Source organism: Vombatus ursinus, unplaced genomic scaffold (genome assembly GCF_900497805.2).
Source record: "Vombatus ursinus unplaced genomic scaffold, bare-nosed wombat genome assembly UNPS02011431.1, whole genome shotgun sequence".
In the NCBI taxonomy this organism is placed as follows: Eukaryota; Metazoa; Chordata; class Mammalia; order Diprotodontia; family Vombatidae; genus Vombatus; species Vombatus ursinus.
Genome location: NW_020951209.1, coordinates 6,328,084 through 6,336,142, shown reverse-complemented (window position 1 = coordinate 6,336,142; position 8,059 = coordinate 6,328,084). Strand labels below are relative to the sequence as shown.

At 39.5% G+C, this 8,059-nt stretch overlaps 1 protein-coding gene across 1 annotated transcript in view; it reads right to left on the bottom strand.

Moving 5' to 3' along the window:
• Positions 1 to 8,059, bottom strand: part of TSPAN11 (tetraspanin 11) — a 164,123-nt gene that overhangs the window by 155,418 nt on the left and 646 nt on the right. The window lies entirely within an intron of this gene.

Sequence of the window (8,059 nt, the reverse complement as noted above, 5' to 3'; positions counted from 1 at the left end):
TTCCTTCCTTCCTTCCTTCCTTCCTTCCTTCCTTCCTTCCTTCCTTCTTTCCTTCCTTCCTTCCTCTCTTCCTTCTTTCCTTCTTTTCTCTCTCTCTAATGACTAATATGGAAATATGTTTTACATCATTGCACACGCATAACCTATCAGATTGCTGGGAGAGAAAAGGGGAGGAAAGGAGGGAGAGAATCTGGGACTCAAAATAAAAAAAAAAAAACCTAAATGTTAAAAATTGTTTTTACATGTAATTGGGAGGAAAATAAAATATTATTTAAAAAAAGAAAACCATTAGCTTAAAGTGTTGTTGCTGAGTTGTTTCAGTTGTGTCCAACCCATTGTGATCCTATTTGGGGTTTTCTTGGCAAAGATGCTGGGGTGGCTTGCCATTTCCTTCTCCACCTTGTTTTACAGATCAGGAAACTGAGGCAAACAGTTAAGTGACTTGCCTCAGGTCACACAGCTAATAAGTATCTGAGGCCAAATTTGAACTTAGAAAGATAAGTCTTCCTGACTCCAGGCCAGGTACTCTGTCCACTGTGCCACGTAGCTGCCAAAGGGACCTTGCCCATTTTTGTTTTTAATGACTTTTGTTTTGTTTTGTTTTTTTTTGGTGAGGCAATCGGGCTTAAGTGACTTGTCCAGGGCCATGCAGCCAGTACATGTCAAGTGTCTGAGGCCAGATTTGAACTCAGGTCCTCCTGACTCCGAGGCCAGAGCTCTATCTACGGCGCCACCTAGCTGCCCCTCTTTTTTTTTTTTATTTGTTAATGGCTCTTCTTGTCCCTGATAACATACATAGAATGTTCAATTAGTGCCCTCAGGACATCTCTTCGGCAGATTCTCTGCTAATATATCATCTCTGATCATCTCAGACATCAGCAATGCCACATCATAAGAATGACTTCTCAGCTGTACTCAAATTCCCTTCCCCTTCTTCCTGCCCCTTTAGGGAAATCACAGAATCAAAAATTTTAGAAGTAGGAGGCATTCAAGTCCAACATATAGCTGAAAGGAATTCCCAGTTATTAATAACCTGATAAGTGGTCATCCAGCCCCTGATTGTAAACCTCTAGGGAGGTGGATTCTACCCCCTCCCAAGGCAGCCTGTTCCAATTTTGGACAGCTCTGGCTGTCAGGAGGATTTTCTTGATAGCAGGCCTGAAGTTGTCTCTGTGACTTTCACCCACTGGCTATGGCTCTGACTTCTGGGACCAAACAGAACAGTCTAATCCTGCTTCCATATCATGGCCATGCAAAAGCATGAAGGCAACTGCCACGCTCCCCTCTCTCACCCGGTCTTGCCAGTCTTCTCTTCTCCAGTTAGAATATCCCCAGTTCCCTTAACTGATCCCCACAGGCCATGGACTAAAGGCCCTTCACTCTTCTGGGTGTATGCATGCCTTTGATGTCCTTCTTAAAACTGTGGGACTAACAATAATTCAGAGCAGAAGGACTGAGGACCTGAGAAGTAGTTCTATTTTTTCATTCTCTTTGGAAAGTAGCCATAAATGTTAATCATTTCAATTTAAGGAACACATACAGTGAACTCACAACATCTTGGTCTTGGGCAAAAGTCCCATAGTTCCTAATGTGAAACCTGAGACAAATCTGCCAATCACAAAAGATCAATTCTACTGTCACTACTGGGTACTTCTGGAATTATATCATCGGTTCCTAGATTTAGAGCTAGAAGAGACCTTAGAGGTCAACTAGTCCAACCCCTTATTTTACAGATTAGGGAACTGAGGCACAGAGAGGTTAAGGGACTTGACCAAGGTCACACAAATGGTTAAGTGTGGAAGAGTCAAGATTCAAACCCAAGGATTAAGATTCCAAATTCAGTGCTCTCTCCACAATACCCAAGATACCTCTTCAGAGTCCTTTAACATCTAACAATAATGGATACCATATGTCACTTCTTTTACTTCTAGTTTCATAAATGAGAGTGAACCAGATCACACAGCTAATATTTAAACCTGGGTCCTCTGCCTCCATATCTAGAATTCTTTCCATATTATTCCTGCTCATTCCATTCTACTCTCATTTTATTTCTGTATGTCACTCATCTATGATGCTTGCCATTCCTCATTAAGCTTAGATTTGAAATGTCCCAAAGAATTTGAATGCAATATGGTTGAAATGGTCCTGAATTGAGAGTTAGTTTGATTTAGATTCAAACCCCTTTTGAATCCCATTTTTTTTTTTTTTTGGTGAGGCAATTGGGGTTAAGTGACTTGCTGAGTGTCACATAGCTAGCTAGTGTCAAGTGTCTGAGGCTGAATTTGAACTCAGGCCCTCCTGACTCCAGGACTGGTGCTCTATCCACTGTGCCACCTAGCTGCCCTGAATCCCAGCTTTGATAATTATTAGCTATGTGACCCAGGACAGGTTATTTTTTATGCGCTCTGCCTCTCAGTTTTTTCATCTTTAAAAATAAGGCCAATAATAATATCTCTATTACCCAATTTATATAGGGTTGTTGTAAGGAAAGTACTTTGTAAACTCAAGCATTACAGAAAGGTCAGCTAACTAAAACCCTGGGTTTTAGAGTCAAAGGATTGGGGTTCCTGGCCTGACTCTGCTTCTCCTTATCCATGCAATCATGTGACCTCTCTGGGGCTCAGTCTCCTTATCTGTAACGCTACGAGAGTTGGATTAGATGGTTGCTTGGGGCTCTTTTGGTTTTAAAAGAATACAAAGATTTTAAGATTATTGCCTCCTGGGAAGTATGTATGCAAGTCAGGTAGCTGTTTCCAGATGAACAACCAGTGCATGGGGACTGACTGGTTGGGCTTTTCACATTTTCAAGTCAATTACTCTGTTTCCATAAAAATAATATTCTTGATTAAAGGGGACTAGATATTAACTTCTTAGTGATTAGCAATATTAGCATAAGTATATGAGCCAAGATATGCTATGGAACAATGTTTAAAGATTTACAATCCCCTGGTTAGAAGTATAGTTTTTCCCACAAAACTTTAACTGTTAATTTATTCCTGCTTACTTTAACTCAGTTTTTTATCTTTTTAAAAACAACATTACAGCTTAAGTTTCTAACTAGTTTTTGGCTGTCCATCCATTCCAAGTGGCCACTTGTTAGTGGCCCTGGGCAATCTTTAAAGGAGCGCTTCAAAGCCCTTAACTAACTGATTAGTCTTATCAGAAATGGAGTTTTAATTCTTTTTTTTTTTTAACACTTCCATCTCTCTTTCTTTCTCTGCCTCCCTCCCTCTCTTCTCTCCGGCCTTCTCCTCTTTTCTCCCCTCTCTCTTTTTGCATAGAATAACTTCTTTTTCTCATTCAGCTCAGCTCTCCCTTGTGGCTAATGGAAGAGACCCCCAAATAGTTACAAGCTCATCAGAACAGTTTCCACACATCACATTTTCGTGTGACTTGACTTTTTAACAATTGAGGGAGGGTTGCCTTAGGAATCAATTCACTCAGGCCCAGTTTTTGTGTAGAAAATTAATTTGTATCGCATTGGATAATGAGTATTCGACTCTCAGTGACTTCCCCTCTTCCCCTCCCCAACTTGCTCAGACCTGAAACTTCTTAAAGATGCCATATCCTTTTTTCTTTCTCTGACCATATTGGACACATTTGACCAAATACAATGGTAAACTTATAGTTACATACATGCACACACAGATATTTTCATACATGAACATATGCACACATGCATATAATATGCATGTACTATACATGTGTACTCGTGCATGTTTGAATTAATTTGAATTTTCTTCTGAGAATCAGCTTGTCCGCCTTCTATCCCAAAGCTTTTTCTGGTTTCTCTAGCCTACAATGACTTCTCTGTTCACTGAATTCCTATGGCATTTATAATCAAGACCACAGAGTTTAGCACCAAATTGCTCTCTAATGGTTTCATGTGTGTTAGTCTTGTCTCTTCAACTAAATTCTAGGCCCAATTCAATCAAGGCTATATCTTACATTTCTTTTCCCCCCTCTCTGCAAGTGCTAGACACTTGAGATAATTGGTAAACACTTATGGAATTCATATGTCAATTGGGCCCTGACCCCTCACGTACCGTGGGAGCGTCTTTGAGTAATAATTTCTGTGGCTCATTTTGTCTCAACCCAGGGTTTCTTTGGGAATACCAGTGTTTGGCTCTGGTATGGTTAAGGGGACTTCATGTCTACCTTTTGGGGTGTGTGTGTGTGTGTGTGTGTGTGTTTGTGGGGAGGGGGTAGATTTCTCTGTTTCCTCAGGGGGTCCTTGTCTCTTTTTAAAAGTCAAACTCAAGGACTAGTTCAAATTTATGAACCCTATGAACAATATAGTGTCAACATGGTAATCTTTACTTGTAACACTTGAACAAAATAGATGGTTTTCTATGAAACACTTATCCAGACATAGAGTTTACAGAGGAAGTCACCATAGGCATACATGCAGCTGAGATGCACTGGTAAATATTTAACAATCAGCTTCCAAAAAATAAATGTAGGTCTGACAGACTTTTAAGTTTAATCTGCATTATTACAGTTTGTCTATCATTTTCTTAGGTCTATCAGGGGTGGGGAACCTGTGGCCTCGAGGCCACATGTGGCCCTCTAGGTCCTCAAGTATGGTCCTTTGACTGAATCCAAATCCTTTGGATTTGTTCTGGAGATAATCAAGAGGGTGAAAGAAAGATTCCATAATGTATGTACATTTCCTGCAATGAGTCTAGTCAGCAAAAAGTTGGTACATAGGGGATCATTTCTTCTGAGAAAGTGGTGTTTCTCTATTTGACAATATCTTACATCAAAAGGTGGCACAGATTGCCATAAGATATTGTGCCTCCACTAACAACCTGTCTAGGGGCAGCCAGCATCCAGAAGGGTGGGATGGCATGAACACAAGACAATGAATGGCAAATGAGGAAGAAAATGATCATAGAGGGGGTAGTAGGTAGAACTGGACCAAAGAACTTGGGACATGGAAATTTCTACCAGGGGACAATACCTCTAGCCTCATTATCAAAATTTGGCCCCAAAGAAAAAACATTAGAAGACACTTCCCCCAGTCTTTTGCAGAGATAGGGGGTCCAAGGATGTGAAACACTGAATCAAAAATTTTTGAATATATTAATAAGTTTTACTGATTTTTTCTCTTCCTTTTTTTCTTTTAAAAATTGTGATATGAGATTTTTTTTTGTGATGGGAGAAGAAGGAAACACAGAGGGGGCAATTTAGGCCATGTAAAAATGAAAAATGTTAATAAAAATGTATTTTGAAGAAAAAAAGGCCAGAAGATAAGTCCTGGCTAAATACTGAAAACAAAACAAAAAAAAAACCCAAACAAACAAAAACAAAACAAAAAAAAAACCACAAAACTTAAGAGAAGGAGAGGTTACTTTTTTATTGGGTAAATCAAGGAAGATTCATAGAGAAGGTGTCAGCTTTTAAGGATGAGAAGAATTTCAACATGGAAATATAGAAGGGATGAATTTTAGCTCTGCAAGAAAGTCTGTATTCAGTAGGGAGAGAGGGAAAGACTAGTTTGATTCAAATATAAAATGTATGAAAGGTAGTCATGTGAAATAAATGGAAAGGTAAGTTAAAATGAGACCATGCCTATTCGAAGAGTTTGTATTTTATCTTAGAGACCTGGAGAATCACTAATGGTTCTGATCAGGGGAATAGTGTGGTCAGATCCTTATTCTATTATGATGATTTTGGCCATGTTATTCCCCTCAGTTGGAGAAGTAAAGTCTAGAAGCAGAAAGGACAACTTATAAGCATGTTAAAATAGTCCAGATAAGAAGTGATAAAGACCTGAAGTATGGTAAGGCAATGTTAATGAAGAGAATGGGAGAGATGTAAGACATATTATAGAGATTGAATTGCTATGACTATGTGACTGATGATAGCATGTAAGGGAGAAGAAAGTGACAAAGATGACTGTGGTTTCCAACTTCTGGGCCTTCTCTCTCTATCCACTACCCTCTGTACACCCTCATCTGTTGAGTTGTATTCAAAGAAGGCAGACTCATTTCAATATTAGCTTCAGTCAAGTATCATCATAGAAGAAAGCCACTAGGGAAAAAAAATGCAATACAATTTTATTCAAAACCAAATGATTTTAGGAGTCATTGATTAGTTTGTCTATTTTGGTGATTTCCATTGCACTATTTCAAGTCCCTAATCCTCCATCATGATGAATATTAACTGATGATACATAATTTCTATCTCTGCCTCTGCCTTTAAGTCCTCCTTTTGTAGAGAGGTGATGTGATTTGCCCAATGCCATGTAATGGGTAGCTTCCAGAGCAAGCAAAAAGGACCTAGGAAGTCTCTTGGTATAGTTCTCTCCACTGTACTGAACTCCTGCAATATCAGTGTATATTGAGCACTCACTTCCTGTGTGTTTTCAGCATTGTAGGGAAGATAACTCTAGGCCCAGTCTTCAGGCCCAAGTATTGTGTCTGCCTGTTGATTCTCTTACACCCATTCTTGCATGTATAATGGAATAACTGACTCAACCTCATGGTAACACTCAACGTGGCAGTGTGATGGACTGGAAAGTGTACTTCACTTGGAGTCAAGACACCTGGATTGGAATTCTGGCCCACACACTTATGAGCAGTGTGCCATGGGCAAGTTATGTAATCTTTGAGACCTTATGTATCTCATTTGTAAAATGGGGACAAGAACACTTGGGCTACTTACCTAATTAAGTTTCGGTGAGGTTTAAAGGCTAGAAGTTGTAGGGAATGGTATTTTGGACTTGAAGTTGTAGGGCTAATTCTGTCCCTTGACTTCCTCTTCTGTGCCCTTGAATCAGTTATTTTCCTAATTGTGCTTCTATTTCTCCAAATATGAAAGGTAAAGAATGCTTCTTATGCACTTCATTTATGTATAAATTAGACACTATCCATGCCAAGAGAAAGAGAAGTGTTCTGTACAAGTGTTTGGTATCATATGTATAATAAGGTAGCATCAGATACAGGGGTAAATATAGGTGTTTGTACTATTTGCACAGAAGCAGACCCCAGCAACCAAATAGCATCTATAGTAACTACATACAATGCACCAAATTAACTCTATATAAACATAGCTCACACCCTGGATCAAATACCACTCTCTCCAGACCAAACGCCTACACACTGGATCCTAGAGAGTACTAACACAGGCCACACACAGCATATGGTAGACGCCTCCATAGCATCATTTAAACCACACACATAGCGATAAATACCCAATGGACACGTGACATACAAAGAATCACGCAGACTATCCTGCCACACACAACTCAGATTCTCTCCCCCATAACTGTGCTCAAAGAAGTTTATAATGAGAACAATAGAAATATATCCCAGAACCTCCCATTGTTTCATTCACAGTTTTACAGAATCAATCAGTTAATCAATCAATCAACAAGCTGTAACTATGCTGAGAGAGCTTTGGTCAGCTTGCAATATGGGCACCTATGCAAAAATCTGCCTACTGATACCCAATACAAGTGCACACATTGCTGCGAACATGCAAGTAGGATCACAGAACTATAACTGGAAAAAACCTCAAAGACCATCTGGTCCGGCCCTCTCATTTTACAGACAAGGAAACTGAGGCCTAGGGAGGCTAAGTGATTTTCCCAAAGCCACACAGGTCCTCTGACTCCATAACCAGTATGCTTTTCACCAAGCCACACCACACATGCACAAAAATAAACACACACACAAACATACATATACACACATGCACACATAATTCTACTCTCATTCGCAGGCAATCATACACAAATTACATTTTCAGCCTATTTAGAAGCATTTATTAAATGCTATTTTATATATGACGCTATACTGGGCACTGTAGAAAATTAATTATTGTTCCTTAGTGCTTACATCCAGGATCAGAGTTGTAAGGGGATTTAGAAAATTCGTCTAAACCTTTCACTTAATATAATGAGGAAACAATCTCAGAGAAGGTAAATACTTGCTCTTGATCACAAGGCAGAAAAGAGGAGAATTAGGATTTAAACCCAGGTCCTCATCTCTACAGATTAAGGGATTTAACACACACACACACACACACACACACACACACACACACACACACA